The sequence below is a fragment of the Camellia sinensis genome, chromosome 14 (assembly GCF_055761805.1).
Source record: "Camellia sinensis isolate YWXY chromosome 14, ASM5576180v1, whole genome shotgun sequence".
NCBI classification, from domain to species: domain Eukaryota; kingdom Viridiplantae; phylum Streptophyta; class Magnoliopsida; order Ericales; family Theaceae; genus Camellia; species Camellia sinensis.
The window spans coordinates 102914536-102936051 of NC_138974.1; the positions used below are offsets into that span (position 1 = coordinate 102914536).

The window sequence follows — 21516 nt, forward strand, 5'->3', positions numbered from 1 at the left end:
CAAATTAAACCTCAGAGTTTCATTCGTATTTCAATGTACCCTCTCCGCCCATCTCCATTTGTGTAAGCTAATGGATAATTGTTTTTGGATTTAAAGAAAAGCTGAAACTTTTTGTTTTGTTTTTTTTTGTTGTTGTAATTAACCCTAATATTTATTATATTTTTTTGTGTTTATATATATATAATTTACCTATCTTATTGTATATGTATATGTGTGCTTGTATATATGGTAGAAATTTTTTATTCACATTTTGACTTTTCTAATGATAAAATTTTAATTTCGTCCCTAATTTTGATAATTATGTAAGAAAGGCTATCTGAAATGTAAAAGATGCTTATCAGTGTGTTTAATAGATTAAGACTACCTGAAATGTAAGAGACACTTATAATGCATTAATGGATTATTGTTATTTTTAGTTATCAAAATTAGAGACGCAATTAAAATTTTACTCCCTCCATTCAATATTGATAGTCCCTTTTTGAAAATTCAAACTTTTTAAGAGAACATAATCATTGCACTTTGAATTCAAATTTTAAATAATTAATTCCAAAGTACCCTTTTTATTTTCATTTTTAAATATATTTGCAATCATTTATAAAACTATAATTTTGAAAATTTTGAAATTTAAAGTTTTGACTTTTCAAAGTAAACATAATTTTGGGACAGTAAAAAATGTAATAATGGATCAATTGTAACTCCCCAACTTCCAGGCAATTTCTGTCAATCGTTCTGGAGTGTGATTTGCAAAATACCAATTCCTGAATTTTGCATATTTTTCCTGGTAGAAATCCTGATTTAGGATTTCCCTATTTTCACTGCCTGGACTAAAATCCATTAAACTTCAAAATTCATGTCACTGGCAGTAGGACTATAGGGTCCTTTGCTACTGGATTCCCTAGGTTCATATATACCATGTGGGATTCTATTGGTTGAAAACCGTAATCCTTGGACTACCGGATCCATAGGGTCAACATGTTCTGGATTATTTGGGGGTCTGGATGGCATACCTTGTATAACAGATTCTACAGATTCTGCACTAGAGTGTCTAGATGACTCCGGAAAATCTACTCTATATGCTTCTCGAAAAGAGGGAGTAGATCTGATACTGGCAGTTGACATACTTCTGGATAATTGCCTCTGAGGCCGTTGGAAACGAAGGTAAACATTTCCTCCATCTGTCTGTATAACCTCATCCAAATTGTGTCTAACAATTGGTCTAGGGGGAACAGTATTAGTTACTTGCCATGTTTCTGGAAAACTAATTTTGTCCCATTTAATCATTTGAGGAACAACAACTTGGCTACTGTAAAGATTGGTGTCAATAAGCACTGTGTGACCTTGATCACCCTGCTTTTTAATATAAGGATTTAAAGTTGATAAAACCTTTAAATAAATTCTGGATATGACTGTAAAAGGTGGTGATCCTGGAAGATACTCATAACCATGAGATAATATCCTTAGTTCTAAAACCTTAGATAGGTTTTGATCTGATAAGGCTACACTTAGGTTGGGATAAATGCCAAAATATACTGGACCATGAGCTAGGCTTGTTTCTATGGCTCCCGTAAGCGAAGCTCTCCAATTGGTACACCTACCATCTCGTAGCGTACACTGGATACTGGTATTTCGACCTAAAAGAGTTAGGGGCTTGAAAGCAATCTGGACAAGTCCTATATGGACATATTTATATTGCTGTAAGAAAGGATAAAGATCCTGGAGATGGATTAATTACATTAATTCGTCATTATTCTGGACTGAAGCGGCATGCTCAAAAGTCTTAATGATTCTGCAGCTGGAAAAGTCAAGCTTACCTATCTCATAGAGGGTATTAGGTTTTACCTTAGGTATTGTCCATTTATCAAGTGCCTCCTTAACATCTTGATAAGCAACAAATTCTCTGGCTTCTGATGTAGAAGCTACTGTATCGGCCACTATGTTGGCTACTGTATTAGTATCTTCTGTAGGTTCAGTATTCATGTGATTGTATGGTGACCATAAATGTATAATTAAGATCAAATAAAACTAACTATAATTAATGCTAAACATGGCTCTGATACCAATAATGGTGCTTGACACATGGTAAAGCTAGCACGTCTGTCAACGACTTATGATAATGACCTAACCGCAATCACAGCTACTAGTCTAACCTCTACGCGACTTGGGTGACGTCCCACTAACCCTAACACTGTTCTACCCATTATTATGCACTTAACCAGGAATAGTATTGATCGTAGTTTTGTTTTATTTTATCCTAATTATGACATCTATGATCTCATGATTTACTGTGCTAGAGGGAGAGGCCTAAAGGCCGTAGCCAAGCGGCAGATTTGTTCCTGTAATTGATTTTGGGTTTTTTCAATTTGTTGATTACAATATTCTACTCGTTGATTAGCCCAATTATCATTTGGAAATATAGTAAGAAACTGGATATAATTATTTCGCCTAGAAATATAATAATATAATATTTCATTTAATATTGCAAGAATATTAACAAAGCTCATACATAATGAAGATTTAAAAGATAAAAGAAATACTTACAAGCAACACTTCGGACTTTTATTATAATACTTCACAAAGTAAAGGGACAGTACACACTGAAGAGAGAGGCGGAGATTGCAGACTATGAAACTGGAAAACTAAAAATTAAAGCATGCCTTCAACAAGGGTGAGGCATCCCTTAAATAGAAAATTGAAAGTAAGGGAAAAAATTATACGAGACAAGTGGCGTGTCCTAAATGGTGGTGGAGTCGAGCATCTTATCTCCTTGGATTCCCTTATCTAGAATAGTGTCGGTAGGTGGACAGCTGGAGGATAAGGCAGATGAAGGAATCTGCTTTAGACAAAAGTTATTTTGTCATGTTGGCAAGCTGGAAAGTAATTTTGTCGTAGCATGAGGCTAGATAATGATGTTGTATAAGTGGAGGACAAAAAGGCAGATTATTCTGCTTTTCCTTTTCCTTTCTTGTCCTTTTCTTGACTCATCTTGTCGGCAATCAATCCCGTGAGTGAGTCCCAAAAATCTCCAAAATTTGGATCGGCATCTACTGGCTCTTGTGATTCTCCTGCCAGTATTGTAAACTCATTTTCGTCCTCATAGGGATCAATATGGCCTTTATCTGGATCTCCATGGCTGGTACCAGACTTCATGCTAGTATCATCACGGTTAAATGACTGGAGAAATTGCTTTTTCATGTAGTCCATACTTTTGATGACTAATTCTTGTTCAGAAAGTGCTGGATATTTTTGTCGTAATTCATTTTGAATTTGGACAAATGGATTCTGGACTGTGGGTGCAGCTGGGATTAACTTTGGAGTAGCATCCCAACAGGCCTGAGTATGACCTTTAATTTTCTAGAGCAATTCTTGATGGGGTTTTGGATCATCCATCTTATTCCACCATTTATAAAAGAAAACTCTTTTTAAAGGGGGAATTTTATTCTGAAAATCACATTGAAAATCCCACTTCCAAATCCAAGGGATTCCGAAGCGGATTACAAAATGGACTGTAGATTTGGATATAGATATATCCTTATATTCGGGAAGGTGACTGTATGCAATTTGCCATTCGTTAAATGCATTACGAACATCTTCTGGAAAAGCATCAATTTGAATGCCAAACTTATCCCACCAAACGAGAAACCAGTTGGGGAGATCATTTTCTAAAAGGTCGGGAAGGACATGAATGAACCAAGAATGGTTCCGTGGGGGATTCATATAGAAGAAAGCCTGAGAAAATGCATCAATATAATCCCAATATCTGTAGCGAGATTCCTTGGAATGGATCTCAAGAGTGCGGGTAACATGGGGATGCATACCCCAAGCCAGCATAGGCAAGACATGCTAGATTGTAGCTTTGCTGTAATTAATGGGAATTGCTGTGCGATTTGGTTCAGCAAGAGTATGCTTGAAATCCACAGAAGCAGTATCAACAAGGATCTGCTTATAAATATATCTATACTGATCAAAGTGAGGTAAAGAATGTTGAGTTGGTAAATACCTCCTTTTAATTTCCCATGGATCTTTCTTCCACTGGATATCTGTATTTTCAATATAGAGGACTGTTTCCGCAGTAATGAAATTCTGGACATATGGTACTGGAGGAGCAAGTAGGACATCTTTAGCCGTTTGGCTAGATTCCCCTTTTTTACTAGAATAGGCATTAAGCCCTGGAAATTCTATATTGTAAGGGTTTGAACCCCCGCCACGGCCCCGTCGGCCCGGGCCTCGGCCTCTATTCTACATTATTTGGACCCTGCAAATATTCGCGGGTTAGGAAGTCTGGAAGAGAATTAGTGTCGCCTTTGATATATTCAATATCAAAATCAAATATTGAAAGTTGGCCTTGCCATGCGGCAAAAATTTGTTTTTGAGCCAAATTCTGAACATCTTTTTTGAAAATTTGTTTGGCTGCAGAACAATCAACTCTAATTAAAAAATGTTGATTTAGAAGATCATCCTGGAATTTTAAGACACATTTAATAATGGCTAAACATTCTTGTTTAATTGTCGGATAATTTTTTGCAGCTTGGTGCCAAATACCAGAAGTAAATCGTAAAAGTTCTTCTTTTTTACTGTTAGGATTAAATTGTTTAAGTATGCCACCATAGCCAAGGTTGGAGGTATCGGTTTCAACAATTTTCTTCCATTCTAGATTAGGTAAAGAAAGGCAAGGTAGAGTTTTAACTCTAGCCTTAATTTTCTGAACAGCTTCTGTATGTTTTGGACCCTATGGTGGAGGGTTTTTTCTAAGTCTGGAATATAAAATTGCTGCATCGGTAGCAAGGTTAGGATAGTAATCATGAATATAATTTAAACTACCCAAAAATCTCTGTAATTGAGTTTTATCTTTAATTTCATCTGGAAATTTAGATGCAAATTCCATGCTTCTATTAATAGGAATAATGGTACCATTATGAATATTATGGCCCAAAAATCTAATTGTTGTTTGAAAAAGTTGCATTTTTGGTGCAGAAACTACTAACCCATTTCTGACGATAACATGCTTAAAAATATTAAGATGTTTCATATGTTGATCAATTGATGAGGAGAAAATTAAAACATCATCAATATAACAAATGGAGAATTCTGTATAAGGATTAAAAATATCATTCATAATATGCTGGAAGTCAGATGGTGCATTTTTCAAACCAAAAGGCATTACATTCCATTCAAAATGTCCAAAAGGTACTGTAAAAGCAGTTTTATATCTATCTTGTTCAGCGATTTGGACTTGCCAATATCCTGATTTCATGTCAAATTTAGAAAATATAACTGCATCCTGGAGACGATCTAAAAGATCCTTTTTGTTAGGAACTGGATACCTTATCCATTGTAAGGCTTCATAAGAAGTTTACAGTTAATTACCAATCTTGGCACACCTCTTTCAATTTCTGCATTTTTATTAACATAAAAGGCAGTACGACTCCAAGGAGATCGACTGGATCTAATGAGTTTTTCCTGGAGGAGAGTATTAATTTCTGTTTTACAGAGTTCTAAATACTCTTTTTTTCATTTGACTAGGGTGAGCGCGAGTAGGAATTTTCTGCTCATCATAACCTGGTTTATAAGGAAGAGAAACTATGTGTTTCTTTCGATTCCAAAAGGCATTTGGAATATCACTGCAGATTTCCTGTTGAAATTCTTGTTCAAGTGATTTAATTTTTTGCTGGAAAGAAGATTGTTGAAGTCGTTGTTCTGTAGTTAAAAAGCTAATTTCCTTTTGTAGGAAATTAATTTGTTTTTCTTTGAAATTAACTAGATCTTTAATCTTATCTAATTCTTTTGTATAAGGTTCTGTAATGAACTCAAAAATAATCGGTTGATTATTTAAGGTACAGTGTTTCTTGAATGAACTTCCATTTTGTATTTTATGCAACTTCTATTTTTATTTTTATTCAACTTCCATTTTTATTTAATTTCCAAATAAATCGTTAAGGTATAGTGGTTTCTTGAATGAACTTCCATTTTTAATTTTTTTCAACTACCATTTTTATTCAATTTCCTTTTCTATTCAACTTCTTTTTTTATTTAATTTCCAAATAGATCGTTCAGGTGTGGTGGTTTCTTGAATGAACTTCTATTTTAAATTTTATGCAACTTCCATTTTTATTTTTATTAAACTTCCATTTTTATTCAATTTCCTTTTCTATTCAACTTCCTTTTTTGTTTAATTTCCAAATAGATCGTTAAAATATAGTTGTTTATTGAATGAACTTCGATTTTTATTTTTATTCAACTTCCATTTTTATTGAAATTCCTTCTCTATTCAACTTCCTTTTTTTATTTAGTTTCCAAATAGGTCATTAAGGTATAGTGGTTTCTTGAATGAACTTCCATTTTTAATTTTATGCATTCCATTTTTATTCAATTTTCTTTTCTATTCAACTTCCTTTTTTATTTAATTTCCAAATAGATCGTTAAGGTATAGTGGTTTCTTAAATGTACTTCCATTGTTAATTTTATTCAACTTCCATTTTTATTCAATTTCCTTTTTCTATTCAACATCTTTTTTTATTTAATTTTCAAATAAATCGTTAAGGTATAGTGGTTTCGTCAATGAGCTTCCATTGTTAATTTTATGCAACTTCTATTTTTTTTTTATTCCACTTCCATTGTTATTCAATTTCCTTTTCTATTCAACTTCCTTTTTTATTTAATTTCCAAGTTAATCGTTAAGGTATAGTGGTTTCTTGAATAAACTTCCACTGTTAATTTTATGCAACTTCCATTTTCATTTTTATTCAACTTCCATTTTTATTCAATTTCCTTTTCTATTCAACTTTATTTTTCATTTAATTTCCAAATAGATCATTAAGGTATAGTGGTTTCTTGAACGAACTTCCATTTTTAATTTTATGCAACTTTTATTTTTATTTTTATTCAACTTCCATTTTTATTCAATTTCTTTTTCTATTCAACTTCCTTTTTTATTTAATTTCCAAATAGATCGTTAAGGTACAGTGGTTTCTTGAATAACTTCCATTTTTAATTTTATGCAACTTTCATTTTTATTTTTATTCAATTTCCATTTTTACTCAATTTTCCTTTTCTATTCAACTTCATTTTTTATTTAATTTTCAAATAGATCGTTAAGGTGTAGTGGTTTCTTAAGTGATTTTTCATTGTTAATTTTATACAACTTCCATTTTTATTCAATTTCCTTCTCTATTCAACTTTCTTTTTTGTTTAATTTCCAAATACATCGTTAAGGTATAGTGGTTTCTTGAATGAACTTCCATTTTTAATTTTATGCAACTTCCATTTTTATTTTTATTCAACTTCTATTTTTATTCAATTTCCTTTTCTATTCAACTTCCTTTTTTTATTTAATTTCCAAATAATACATTAACGTACAGTGGTTTCTTCAATGAACTTCCTTTTTTTATTCAATTTCCTTTTTTATTCAACTTCTTTTTTTATTTAATTTCCAAATAGATCGTTAACGTATAGTGGTTTCTTTATTGAACTTTCATTGTCAATTTTATGCAACTTTTATTTTTATTTTTATTGAACTTCCATTTTTGTTCTATTTCCTTTTCTATTCAACTTCATTTTTTATTTAATTTCCAAATAGATCGTTAAGGTATAGTGGTTTCTTGAATGAACTTCCATTTTTAATTTTATGCAACTTCCATTTTTATTCAATTTCCTTTTCTATTCAAATTCCCTATTTATTCAATTTCCAAATAGATCGTTAAGGTAAAGTGATTTCTTGAATGAACTTCCATTTTGTATTTTATGCAACTTCTATTTTTATTTTTATTCAACTTCCATTTTTATTTAATTTCCAAATAGATCGTTAAGTTATAGTGGTTTCTTGAATGAACTTCCATTTTTAATTTTTTGCAACTTCTATTTTTATTTTTATTCCACTTCCTTTTTTATTCAATTTCCTTTTCTCTTCAACTTCTTATTTTATTTAATTTCCAAATAGATCGTTAAGGTATGGTGGTTTCTTGAATGAACTTCTATTTTGAATTTTAAGCAACTTCCATTTTTATTCAATTTTCTTTTCTATTCAACTTCGTTTTTTAGTTAATTTTCAAATAGATCGTTAAAATAAAGTGGTTTCTTGAATGATCTTCCATTTTTATTTTTATTCAACTTCCATTTTTAATCAAATTCCTTCTCTATTCAACTTCCTTTTTTATTTAATTTCCAAATATATCATTAAGGTATAGTGGTTTCTTGAATGAACTTCCATTTTTAATTTTATGCAACTTCCATTTTTATTCAATATCCTTTTCTATTCAACTTCCTTTTTTATTTAATTTCCAAATAGATCGTTAAGGTATAGTGGTTTCTTGAATGTTCTTCCATTGTTAATTTTATTCAACTTCTATTTTTATTCAATTTCTTTTTTCTATTCAACATCCTTTTTTGTTTAATTTCGAAATAGATCGTTAAGGTATAGTGGTTTCGTCAATGAACTTCCATTGCTAATTTTATGCAACTTCTATTTTTATTTTTATTCCAGTTCCATTGTTATTCAATTTTCTTTTCTATTCAACTTCCTTTATTATTTAATTTCCAAATAGATCAATAAGGTATGGTGGTTTCTTGAATGAACTTCCTTTTTTAATTTTATGCAACTTCCAATTTTATTTTTATTCAACTTCCATTTTTATTCAATTCTTTTTCTATTCAACCTTCATAAAATTAAAAATGGAACTTCAATCAAGATAACACTACACCTTAATGATCTATGTGGAAATTAAATAAAAAAGGAAGTTGAATAGAAAAGGAATTTTAATAAAAATGGAAGTTGAATAAAAATGAAAATGAAAATTCATTCAAGAAACCACTATACGTTAACGATCTATTTGGAAATTAAATAAAAAAGGAAGTTAAATTGAAAAAAAAAATTGAATAAAAATAGTAGTTGAACAAAAATAAAAATGTGAGTTGCATAAAATTTAAAATGGAAGTTCATTCAAGAAACCACCATACCTTAACTATCTATTTGGAAATTAAATAAAAAAAGGAAGTTGAATAGAAAAGGAAATTGAATAAAAATGGAAGTGGAATAAAAATAAAAATGGAAGTTGCAAAAATTTGAAAATGGAAGTTCATTTAAGAAACTACTATACCTGAACGATCTATTTGGAAATTAAATAAAAATGGAAGTTGAATAAAAATAAAAATGGAAGTTGCATAAAGCGCAAAATGGAAGTTCATTTAAGAAACCACTGTGCCCTAACGATCTATTTGGAAATTAAATAAAAAAGGAAGTTGAATAGAAAAGGAAATTGAATGAAATTGGAAGTTGAATAAAAATAAAAATAGAAGTTGCATAAAAATAAAAATGGAAGTTCATTCAAGAAACCACTATACCTTAACGATCTATTTGGAAATTAAATAAAAAATGAAATTGAATAGAAAAGGAAATTGAATAAAAAACGAAGTTGAATAAAAAAGGAAACTGAATAAAGATAGAAAAAGAAGTTGAATAAAAATGGAAGTTGAATAAAAATAGAAATGGAAGTTGCATAAAATTAAAAATGGAAGTTCATTATATAAACCACTATACCTTAACGATCTATTTGGAAATTAAATAAAAAAGGAAGTTGAATAGAAAAGGAAATTGGATAACAATGGAAGTGGAATAAAAATAAAAATAGAAGTTGCATAAAATTAACAAAGGAAGTACATTAAAGAAACCACTATACCTTAACGATCTATTTAGAAATTAAATAAAAAAGGAAGTTGCCCCTTTTTTTTTCCTTTTTTTTTTTCACCCTTCCCGGGACAACCTGTCCGGTTTTTAGCCCATTCAATCGCCTTCGCCTCCTTTTCGACAAATTTCTCCCTTTTAAACCTTTTCCCGATTATCCTATTCCATTCAATTTAATTTATTTTCTTTCCGTCTACTGCTTAAAACAATAAAGTCACGGTTAATCTTCGGGTGCGATCATACCAGCACTAATGTGCCGGATCCCATCAGAACTCCGCAGTTAAGCGTGCTTGGGCGAGAGTAGTACTAGGATAGGTGACCCCTGGGAAGTCCTCGTGTTGCACCCCTTTTCCCCCTTTTTTTCCTTTTTTTTTTTTCACCGTTCCCCGAACAATCTGTCCGATTTTTAGCAGATTCAACCGCCTTCGCCACATTTTCGACAAATTTCTCCCTTTTAAACCATTTCCCGATTATCCTATTCCATTCAATTTCATTTTTTTTTCCGTTTAGTACTTAAAACAATAAAGTCGCGGTTAATCTTCGGGTGCGATCATACCAGCACTAATGCACCGGATCCCATCAGAACTCCGCAATTAAGCGTGCTTGGGCAAGAGTAGTACTAGGATGGGTGACCACCTGGGAAGTCCTCGTGTTGCACCCATTTTGCCCTTTTTTTTTCCTTTTTTTTTCACGTTTTCCCGGACAACTTGTCCGATTTTTAGCCCATTCAATCGCCTTCGCCTCCTTTTCGACAAATTTGTCCCTTTTAAACCATTTCCCGATTATCCTATTCCATTCAATTTCTTTTTTTTTTCGGTCTACTGGTTAAAACAATAAAGTCGCGGTTAATCTTCGGGTGCGATCATGCCAGCACTAATGCACCGGAACCCATCAGAACTCCGCAGTTAAGCGTGTTTGGGCGAGAGTAGTACTAGGATGGGTGATCCCCTGGGAAGTCCTAGTGTTGAACCCCTTTTGCCCCTTTATTTTCCTTTTTTTTTTTCACCCTTCCCCGGACAACCTGTCCGGTTTTTAGCCCATTCAATCGCCTTCGCCTACTTTTCGACCAATTTCTCCCTTTTAAACCATTTCCCGATTATCCTATTCCATTCAATTTCATTTTTTTTTTCCGTCTACTGCTTAAAACAATAAAGTCGCTGTTAATCTTCGGGTGCGATCATACCAGCAATAATGCACTGGATCCCATCAGAACTTCGCTGTTAAGCGTGCTTGGGCGAGAGCAGTACTAGGATGGGTGACCCCCTGGGAAGTCCTCGTGTTGCACCCTTTTTGCCCCTTTTTTTTCATTTTTTTTTCACCTTTCCCCGGACAACCTATCTGGTTTTTAGCCCATTCAATCTCCTTCGCCTCCTTTTCGACAAATTTCTCCCTTTTAAACCATTTCCCGATTATCCTATTCCATTTAATTTCATTTTTTTTTCTGTCTACTGCTTAAAACAATAAAGTCGCGGTTAATCTTCGGGTGTGATCATACAAGCACTAATGCGCCGGATCCCATCAGAACTCCGCAGTCAAGCGTGCTTGGGCGAGAGTAGTATTTGGATGGGTGACCCCCTGGGAAGTCCTCGTGTTGCACCCTTTTGCCCCTTTTTTTCCATTTTTTTTTCACCCTTCCCCGGACAACCTGTCTAGTTTTTAGCCCATTCAATCGCCTTCGCCTTCTTTTCGACAAATCCTCCCTTTTAAACCATTTCCCGATTATCCTATTCCATTTAATTTCATTTTTTTTCTGTCTACTGCTGAAAACAATAAAGTCACGGTTAATCTTCGGGTGCGATCATACTAGCACTAATGCACCGGATCCCATCAGAACTCCGTCTACTGCAAGTTTAATGTTCATTATATTTAGTTTTATTTAATTTTAATTATACATATATGGTCACATACATCCAAACATGAGTACTGAACCTACAGAAGAAGTAACCGCCTCAGTGGCAAATACAGTAGCAAATACAGTAGCCTCTACATCAGAGGCCAAGGAATTCGTTGCTTATCAGTATGTGAAGGAAGCCCTTGATAAGTGGACAATCCCTAAGGTCAAACCAGATACTATCTATAAGATAGGTACATTTGACTTTTCCAGTAAGAAAATAATCAAAACATTTGAGCATGCTATGCCTGTCCAGAATAATGATGAGATAATATATCTCCTTCATTTCCAAGATCTATATCCTTTTATACAGAAATATAAGTATGTCCATATAGGACTTGTCCAGATAGCCTTCAAGCCTTTGACACTTTTAGGTCAAAACACCAGTCTCCAGTGTACACTCAGAGATGGACGATGCACTGATTGGAGGGCATCACTCATGGGAGCTGTAGAAACCAGTCTCTCACATGGTCCAGTATATTTTGATATTTTTCCGAATTTAAGTATAGCACTCTCTGATGCAAACTTATCTAAAGTTTTAGAACTTAGAGTGTTGTCCAATGGATACGATTATCTTCCAGGATCACCACCTTATGTGGTAATTTCCAGAATCTACCTTAAGGTTTTGACAACGTTGAATCCTTATATTAGGAAACATAGTCTGGCAGGACACACAGTCCTAATAGACACAAACCTTTACAGTAGTCAGGTAGCCATACCTAAAATGATACCTTGGGAAGAAATTAAGTTTCCAGAAAGATGGCAGATAAACCAAGCTGTTCCAGCCAGGCCACTTATTCAACAAACCTTAGATGAGGTTATCCAGACACAAGGAGGAAATGTATTTCTTACATTTAGGAGACCACCTAGATCTCTTTCCAGAAGTATGTCTAGTGCCAGTTTTAGAACTGCTCCATCATATAGAGTAGATCTACCTGAATCCTCTAGACAATTTTATTCTGAACCAGCTGAGTTTGTAAGACCACAATCCAGACCTCTTAGTGATACCCAGCTTGAAACAGATCCTATAGTTCAGGGAGTATGATTTTCAGAAAATCAAATACCACATGGTATTTATGGATCCAGAAGGCAAGAAAGGCCTTATAGCCCTACAGCCAGTGACATGAATTTTGAACTTTAATGGATTTTACACCAGGTAGTAAAATCAGATTAGCTCTTAATAAGGACTTACAGAAAGAAGAATACAGGACATTTAGGGAATGGTATTTTAAAATCCATACTCCTTTCCAGTTAGAACAATACAAAATTCAGTATTATGAATACTTGGAAAAACATCAGATAATCTAGTCTTTTCCTCATTGGTATGTTCAAAACATAACCCCTACAGAATCTCAAATGAATGTAATAGAAAAAATCCAGCAAACTTGGGTTAGTACAGATGGTCAAAACTTTGTGTCTATCCATCTACCTACCCAACCTTTGGAGTTACAACCTGTAAGTAGTGGTACTGGTACAAAACCTTTATCTATTGCTGCTTATATGGAAGTACCTCACAAATCTCAAAATAGGGATCTAGTTCTTGTTCAAGATCTAATTCCTATTTTAAAATAGCATAATTATACAAATCTATTTTGTCAAATAGCAGGTAGACAAATCACCAGGATTGAAGAAACTGTTAATCATATTAAAGACAGTTGTCATTTACAGCCAAAATCCGAGGTAAAAACTGAAACTATTCCAGTAACAATTAAACCTCCTTTAGAAGTAACCAAATTTAAGTTATCTTCTAGAAGGATACAGAATTTATGGATACTCTTGTCGATAAGATAAAGCATCTTAAAATAGGAGAATCATCTTCTATTAATATGTTATCCAGACAAACTATTCCAGAAGAAGAAAAATTAACACTTTCTCAAATTTCAGAAATTGAAAATGTTTTTCAAAATAATCCAATCTCCATAAATAAAGTTCATTATGGAGAATCTTCAAGAAATACTTATAGGACTGCTACTACTCCAACTATACAATTTTATCCTCGTAGCACTCCTATGGATATTCTCTATGAAGAAGATATTTTACAGACACAAAAATCCTATCATGGAAAAACCATTTATGAATGGAATATAGATGGTCTTTCGGAATACCAGATATTTGAATTATTGCATCAAATGATTATGTATTCAACAATTTGCAAACAAAATGAGAATGACGATCATGAGATCGCTTGATTCTTAGTTAATGGATTTACTGGCATCCTTAAAGGATGGTGGGATAACATTATTACTGACATACAACAAACAGAAATTGTTACAGCTTTTAAAAGAATTACAGATCCCCTAACAGGAACTGTGCAATCTGAACAGGATGCTGTTTATACTCTTATCAATACAATTCTACACCATTTTGTAGGAGCCTCTCCTGATGGTTTGGAAGACAGGAGTAGAGAACTTTTACAGAATTTAAGATGTCCATCTTTATCTCATTTCAGATGGTATAAAGATGTGTTCATGATGAGAGTAGTAAGACAATCTGACGCCAATAGTGAACATTGGAAAGCCAAGTTCATTAATGGTCTTCCTACCCTCTTTGCAGAAAGAATCCGAAAGAAATTAAGGGATAAGCATAGATGTCTATTCCTTATTCAGAATACACTTATGGTCAACTCATAAGAATTGTTACAGAAGAAGGTCTTGCTTTATGCAATGATTTAAAATTACAGAATCAAATAAAGAAACAATGTCATAATGAATTAGGTGAATTTTGTAAACAATTTGCCTATGATACTAAAATTCAGTATCCATCCAAACATAAGCATAAAAAACATAAGTATGGAAAATCTTCAAAAGATTATTCCAAAAAATACAGAAAAAAGAAACATTATAAACAATCAATCCAGCAAGCCCAGCCTTCAAAGGCCAAAGGAAAACAAAAGAAAACTTATCCTCAAAAGGATAAAACTACTGTTAAATGTTACAAATGGGGACAAATTGGTCACTATGCTAATCGTTGTAAAACCAAGATACAACAGAAATTAAATGCATTAGCTTTAGATGACGAAATCCAGCAACAAATTCTTCAGATACTTTCTGAAGATTCTGATTCAGATTCCACTTCAGATGATGGTATTGCAGTTATGTACTCATCATCTTCTGATACTGATGCTGAATCCTCTCCAGAAATTTGTGCCTGTCAACCACAAATCAATCAAATTACCTAAGAAGCTAACTATTGGAAAGCAATAGTTGAAATGAATGGACTTGATATTAGTGGTCCTAGTATTAATGTCTTTACAGATGATCAACAGCATATGCTGAATATTGCTGAACAAATCATCGATCCAGAAATAAAATTAAAATTTCTTGAATTATGTTATCAACAACATAAAAAAGAAAAAATTTTACCCCCTAAACACTACAGTATGAAAGAAGTTTACAACAGAGTTAAAAATACTTCTGAAGCAAAACCCATAACAATCCAGGATTTGAAAATGGAAGTTAATGCTTTAAAAGTCGAAATTAAGCATCTGCAAACTTCTAATATTGCTATTAATTCTGAGATTAAAAAGATTAATAATACAGTCCAGCATAAAGAAAAGGGGATTAGTATTAATGAATCAGACTCTCCGACTAATGCAGAACCTAAAGAGCCTAATTATCTTATGCTCATGAATATTGTTACTTTCCAGAAATGGTATATCAGGATTACCTTTATGATAAAACCCGATTTTATCATAAAAGATGCCATTGCTCTTGTTGATAGTGGTGCTGATATGAATTGTATTTAGGAAGGATTAATTCCTACTAAATACTTTCATAAAAACACCCAGTCACTTACAAGTGCAAGTGGTAATTCTTTATACATCCAGTATAAACTTCCAGAAGTATTAATTTGTAATCAAGGATTATGCCTTCCGACTTCTTTTGTTCTTATTAAGAACATGTCTCAAGCCATAATTCTTGGAACTCCTTTTCTATGTTTACTCATGCCAATATCTAAAATTGATTCAATTGGCATACATACAACCTTGAATAATCAAAAGATTATTTTTGAGTTTATTACAGAACCTTATACAAAAGAGTTAGATCAAATTAAAGATCTAGTTAATTTTAAAGAAAAACAAATTAATTTCTTACAAAAGGAAATTAGTTTTCTTACTACAGAACAAAGACTTCAACAGTCTTCTTTCCAACAAAAAATTAAATCTCTTAAACAAAAATTCAAAGATGAAATTTGCAGTGATATTCCAAATGCTTTTTGGGACAGAAAGAAACACATTGTTTCCTTGCCTTATGAACCAGGATATGATGAGCGAAAAATTCCAACTCGCGCTCGACCAAGCCAAATGAAAAAAGAGTATTTAGAACTTTGTAAGACAGAAATTAATACTCTTTTTCAGAAAAAGCTTATTCGTTCCAATAGATCTCCTTGGAGTTGTATTGCATTTTATGTTAATAAAAATGCAGAAATTGAAAGAGGTGTGCCAAGATTAGTCATAAACTACAAACCTCTTAATGAAGCCTTACAATGGATAAGGTATTCGGTGCCAAATAAAAAAGATCTTTTAGATTGCCTCCAGGATGCAGTCATATTTTCTAAATTTGACATGAAATCAGGATATTGGCAAGTCCAGATCGCTGAACAAGATAGATATAAAACTGTTTTTACAGTACCTTTTGGTCATTTTGACTGGAATGTTATGCCTTTTGGTTTGAAAAATGCACCATCTGAATTTCAGCATATTATGAATGATATTTTTAATCCATATACAGAATTCTCCATCTGCTATATTGATGATGTCTTAATTTTTTCCTCATCAATTGACCAGCATATGAAATGTAGGAACCCACATTTTATGTCCTCATCATGTTCATGAGCATCGGTAGGATTATGACTTGTTTAGTTTGCATGTGCATGTTGTGATTTGTTTCGCTTGAGCTAATGTGATCCATGCCTTGTTTCGAAGCCTTGTGATTTGTCTAAGTGTAGTATGCTTGTCTTGTTCCTTCCTTGATGTGAAACTTAGGTCGCGCCTTGCCTGAGTTGTGCTAGCCGATGTTATTCCAAGCCGAGGTCATCCTTAGTCTAATAGTAGTATCTTGGAATCCCTTGTTGGCCCCCGTCCTTGCCTTGACCACATTAGCCGAGATGTTACCTTGCACCCAAGTGATCTCGTCCTGGAGTGGTATGACCTAGGCCGAGGTGTGGCGCATCTAGGCCAAGATGTGGCACAGCTTAGTCAAGTGTTGTCCTTCCTAGCCGAGGTCATTGTCACCTTAGTTGCCGAAGTCCTTTGTTAGCCGATGTCATCCCTTGCCGGAGTGCCATTCCGTGTAGCTTGTTAGATACGCCTTGCTGTTAGCCGATGTCATAGCCCGTCAGAGAGCCCATACCGCTTTGCTTGTTGAACACCCTTCCACCATGCTTTGTCTGGCCTGTCAGCCACCTTTTCAGGTAGAACCCAACCAGTCGCCGCCACGTGTCTCAGCAGAGGGTTAACCCCAGAACCGGGTATAGAAAACTATCATTTGGTGTCATAACCTTGTCTTGTAGAGAGAGAAGCTCTAGGAGGCAGAAAGAGTTTTAGAGTGAGGAAGTAGATCTTCAAGCTTGATTCCTAGAGATCGAACCGTTAAATCCGTGTTCTAAGGTTAGATTCTTGATCTGCTCATGATGTTCTCTATGTTCATGTTATTGCATTGCATGATCGGATATGATTTGTAAGCCATGCATCGTTTTGAAGTTCAATTTTAGAAAGCGAAAATGACATTCATGTGTTCTTCAAGAAAGTCTTGTTTTGATTCGAAAGCTTGCATAAAGAATCATGTTTTTGTGTTTATTTCCGCAAGAATTCCAAGTACGGGTACCCAGGTCCATGTTTTCAAACTCATAGCACGAAAATCCCAGATTTGTGGTGACAGATTATGATTGAGCATTCATATTTTTCATGTTTTCACACTCATGTTTTTCATGTTCATCAGCAGAGGGAAACCCAGAGTTTCCCGACCTCTTTTCCTTGCATGTGGCCCACGGGAACACACCTCGGCGAGGAGGTGTGGAACCTCGGCCTAGACCTGGTCGGTGCCCAGCATGTTTTCCGAAACCATTTGTGTACATACGAAACTTGTTGAAGGTGCATTCAATAGGCTTTGCCATGTGTTTGTAGGACTTGGGCTTGTCTCGACCCCGACGTGTGAAGAAACTATGTGAGTGGTATTTTTAATAAAGCTATGTTACACTTGCTTTTGTAAATCTCGTCTTGCCTTGTTTTGAAAAGTACTTGATCTAGCATGAATGACTATCCCTACTTGTATATTAAACACTATCTTGTTTTGATGACATTTCTTGAAAGTCCTTAGCTGCAGGGGACTATAATGCAACTGCACTCTTGTCTTGAAAGTCCTTAGCTGCAGGGGACTATAATGCAACTGCACTCTTGTCTTGAAAGTCCTTAGCTGCAGGGGACTATAATGCAACTGCACTCTTGTCTTGAAAGTCCTTAGCTGCAGGGGACTATAATGCAACTGCACTCTTGTCTTGAAATTGTCATCACCTTCTTGTATTAAGTAGATGTAATAACATCCAAAGAACTTGAAAAGCCGGCAATGAACTTGATTTTCCCCTTGACTGTAAAGTATGCTATGTATTGTTTTGAAAGAAATCTTGGATATCAATCATGCAAAACCTTTATTTCTAATATTATTCACTGAGTATCCAAGCTCACCCTCTATATATATATGTAGGTGATGAACAAGAAGGCATTGAGGCCTAGACGTGATTGCCGATGTGTTTTGGGTGCATTGCCGACATGTTTTGGATTAGCATTTTTGCACCATCTTGAAGATCATGCTTCTCGGCTTATTTTTCATTTGTACTTGTATATGTCGGCTTGAGAAGCCTTTTGGTCAAGATGTGTTTTGTATCTCATTTCCTTATTGTATTTAAGTTGTAAGACTTTATAAGGATGTATGTCATTTCATCGGACTTATGCACGGCTCTCATGGACTATTTAGATTCTGTATATGTATATATATTGCTTCCGCACTTGTAAGCCCCATATTTTATACTCTGATTGTGTGTGATTTTGAAAGTTGGCCTTCGGTAATTACGGATTACTGGCCATCACGGCACCAAACTACTAATGCACCGGCTCCCATAAGAACTACGCATTTAAACGTGCTTGGGCGAGAGTAGTACTAGGATGGCTGACCTCCTGGGAGGTCGTCGTGTTGCACCACTTTTGCCCTCTTTTTTTTCCTTTTTTTATTTTCACCCTTCCCCGGACAACCTGTCTGGTTTTTAGCCCATTCAATCGCCTTCGCCTCCTTTTCGACAAATTTCTGCCTTTTTAAACCATTTCCCGATTATCCTATTCCATTCAATTTCATTTTTTTTCCCGTCTACTGCTTAAAACAATAAAGTCGCGATTAATCTTCGGGTGCGATCATACCAGCGCTAATGGATCGGATCCCATCAGAACTACGTAGTTAAGCGTGCTTGGGTGAGAGTAGTAGTAGGATGGGTGACCCCCTGGGACGTCCCCGTGTTGCACCCCGTTTGCCTCATTCTTTACCTTCTTTTTTTTTTCACCCTTCCCTGGACAACCTGTCCGGTTTTTAGCCCATTCAATCGCCTTCGCCTCCTTTTCGACAAATTTCCCCCTTTTAAACCATTTCCCGATTATCCTATTCCATTCAATTTCATTTTTTTTCCCGTCTACGGCTTAAAACAATAAAGTCGCGGTTAATCTTCAGGTGCGATCATAGCAGCACTAATTCACCGGATCCCACCAGAACTCCGCAGTTAAGCATGGCTCGGCGAGAGTAGTACTAGGATGGGTGGCCCGTAGGAAGTCCTCGTGTTGCACCCTTTTTGCCCATTTTTTTTCCTTTTTTTTTTTTCACCCTTCCCCGGGCAACCTGTCCGGTTTTTAGCACATTCAATCGCCTTCGCCTCATTTTCGACAAATTTCTCATTTTTAAACCATTTCCCGATTATCCTGTTCCATTCAATTTCATTTTTTTTATCGTCTACTATTTAAAACAATAAAGTCGCGGTTAATCTTCGGCTGCGATCATACCAGCACTAATGCACAGGATCTCATCAAAACTCCGCAATTAAGCGTGCTTGGGCGAGTGCAGTACTAGGATGGGAGACCCCTGGGAAGTCCTCGTGTTGCACCTCTTTTGCCCCTTTTCATTCCATATTTTTTTTCACCCATCCCCGGACAACCTGTCCGGTTTTTAGCCCATTCAATCACCTTTGCCTCCTTTTCGACAAATTTCTTCCTTTTAAACCATTTCCCAATTATCCTATTCCTTTCAATTTTATTTTTTTTTCCGTCTACTGCTTAAAACAATAAAGTTGTGGTTAATCTTCTGGTGCGATCATACTAGCAGTAATGCACCGGATCCCATCAGAGCTACGCAATTATACGTGCTTGAGCGAGAGTAGTACTAGGATGGGTGACCCCCTGGGACGTCCTCGTGTTGCACCCCTTTTTTCCCTTTTTTTTTCCTTTTTTTTTTCACTCTTCCCCGAACAACCTGTCCGATTTTTAGCCCATTCAATCGCGTTCGCCTCCTTACTGACAAATTTCGCCCTTTTAAACCAGTTCCCGATTATCCTATTCCATTCAATTTCATTTTTTTTTTCCGTCTACTGCTTAAAACAATAAAGTCGCGATCAATCTTCGGGTGCGATCATACCAGCACTAATGCACCGGATCCCATTAGAACTACACAGTTAAGCGTGCTTGGGCGAGAGTAGTACAAGGATGTGTGACCCCATGGGACATCCTCGTGTTGCACCCTTTTGCCCCTTTTTTTTTTCCTTTTTTTTTGTTCACCCTTCCCCGGACAACCTGTCCGGTTTTTCGCCCATTCAATCGCCGTCGCCTCCTTTTCGACTAATTTCTCCCTTTTAAACCTCTTCCCGATTATCCTATTCCATTCAATTTCATTTTTTTTTCTGTCTGCTACTTAAAACTATAAAGTCGCGGTTAATCTTCGAGTGCGATCATACCAGCACTAATGCACCGGATCCCATCAGAACTCCACAGTTAAGCGTGCTTGGGCGAGAGTAGTACTAGGATGGGTGACCCCCAGGGAATTCCTCATGTTGCATCCCTTTTGCCCCAATTTTTTCCTTTTGTTTTTTCACGCTTCCCCGGACAACTTGTCCGGTTTTTAGCACATTCAATCGCCTTCGCCTCCTTTTCGAAAAATTTCTCCCTTTTAAACCATTTGCCGATTATCCAATTCCATTCAATTTCTTTTCTTTTTTTTTTCCGTCTACTGCTTAAAGCAATAAAGTCGCGGTTAATCTTCGGGTGCGATCATACCAGCCCTAATGCACCGGATCCCATCAGAACTCCACAGTTAAGCGTGCTTGGGCGAGAGTAGCACTAGGATGGGTGACCCCCTGGGAAGTCCTTTTGGTGCACCCCTTTTTCTACTTTTTTTTTCCTTCTTTCTTTTTTCACCCTTCCCCGGACAACCTGTCCGGTCTTTTGCCCATTCAATCACCTTCGCCTCATTTTTGAAAAATTTCTCCCTTTCAAACCAGTTCCCGATTATCCTATTCCATTCAATTTCATTTTTTTTCCCGTGTACTGCTTAAAACAATAAAGTCGTGGTTAATCTTCTGGTGTGATCATACCAGCACTAATGCCCCGAATCCCATCAGAACTCCGCAGTTAAGCGTGTTTGGGCGAGAGCAGTACTAGGATGGGTGACCCCCTTGGAAGTCCTCGTGTTGCATCCCTTTTGCACCATTTTTTTCATTTTTTTTTAACCCTTCCCCGGACAACCTGTCTGGTTTTTAGCCCATTCAATCGCCTTCGCCTCCTTTTTGACTGATTTCTCCCTTTTGGGAAGTCCTCGTGTTTCATCCCTTTTGCCCCTTTTTTTTCCCTTTTTTTTTTTTCACCCTTCCCCGGACAACCTGTCCGGTTTTTAGCACATTCAATCGCCTTTGCCTCCTTTTCGACAAT

At 35.3% G+C, this 21516-nt stretch overlaps 9 non-coding genes and 4 pseudogenes across 9 annotated transcripts; all 13 read left to right on the plus strand.

Moving 5' to 3' along the window:
• The first annotated feature begins 9902 nt into the window (after nucleotides 1–9902).
• Nucleotides 9903–10020, plus strand: LOC114275792 (5S ribosomal RNA). Its single transcript, XR_003633827.2, has one exon. It is a non-coding gene; the product is annotated as a 5S ribosomal RNA (ribosomal RNA).
• A 195-nt stretch (nucleotides 10021–10215) lies between these two features.
• On the plus strand, nucleotides 10216–10334 carry LOC114275956 (5S ribosomal RNA). Its single transcript, XR_003633984.2, has one exon. It is a non-coding gene; the product is annotated as a 5S ribosomal RNA (ribosomal RNA).
• Nucleotides 10335–10527: 193 nt separating this feature from the next.
• On the plus strand, nucleotides 10528–10646 carry LOC114275954 (5S ribosomal RNA). Its single transcript, XR_003633983.2, has one exon. It is a non-coding gene; the product is annotated as a 5S ribosomal RNA (ribosomal RNA).
• A 196-nt stretch (nucleotides 10647–10842) lies between these two features.
• On the plus strand, nucleotides 10843–10961 carry LOC114275879 (5S ribosomal RNA). The gene has a single exon (XR_003633911.1). It is a non-coding gene; the product is annotated as a 5S ribosomal RNA (ribosomal RNA).
• A 193-nt stretch (nucleotides 10962–11154) lies between these two features.
• Nucleotides 11155–11273, plus strand: LOC114275927 (5S ribosomal RNA). Its single transcript, XR_003633957.2, has one exon. It is a non-coding gene; the product is annotated as a 5S ribosomal RNA (ribosomal RNA).
• Nucleotides 11274–18958: 7685 nt separating this feature from the next.
• Nucleotides 18959–19077, plus strand: LOC114276024 (5S ribosomal RNA; annotated as a pseudogene).
• A 197-nt stretch (nucleotides 19078–19274) lies between these two features.
• Nucleotides 19275–19392, plus strand: LOC114276026 (5S ribosomal RNA; annotated as a pseudogene).
• A 196-nt stretch (nucleotides 19393–19588) lies between these two features.
• On the plus strand, nucleotides 19589–19706 carry LOC114276029 (5S ribosomal RNA; annotated as a pseudogene).
• Nucleotides 19707–19901: 195 nt separating this feature from the next.
• LOC114276040 (5S ribosomal RNA) lies at nucleotides 19902–20020 on the plus strand (annotated as a pseudogene).
• A 196-nt stretch (nucleotides 20021–20216) lies between these two features.
• LOC114276007 (5S ribosomal RNA) lies at nucleotides 20217–20335 on the plus strand. The gene has a single exon (XR_003634039.1). It is a non-coding gene; the product is annotated as a 5S ribosomal RNA (ribosomal RNA).
• A 197-nt stretch (nucleotides 20336–20532) lies between these two features.
• On the plus strand, nucleotides 20533–20651 carry LOC114275864 (5S ribosomal RNA). The gene has a single exon (XR_003633897.1). It is a non-coding gene; the product is annotated as a 5S ribosomal RNA (ribosomal RNA).
• A 200-nt stretch (nucleotides 20652–20851) lies between these two features.
• Nucleotides 20852–20970, plus strand: LOC114275920 (5S ribosomal RNA). Its single transcript, XR_003633950.2, has one exon. It is a non-coding gene; the product is annotated as a 5S ribosomal RNA (ribosomal RNA).
• Nucleotides 20971–21168: 198 nt separating this feature from the next.
• Nucleotides 21169–21287, plus strand: LOC114275996 (5S ribosomal RNA). Its single transcript, XR_003634026.2, has one exon. It is a non-coding gene; the product is annotated as a 5S ribosomal RNA (ribosomal RNA).
• Nucleotides 21288–21516: the final 229 nt, after the last annotated feature.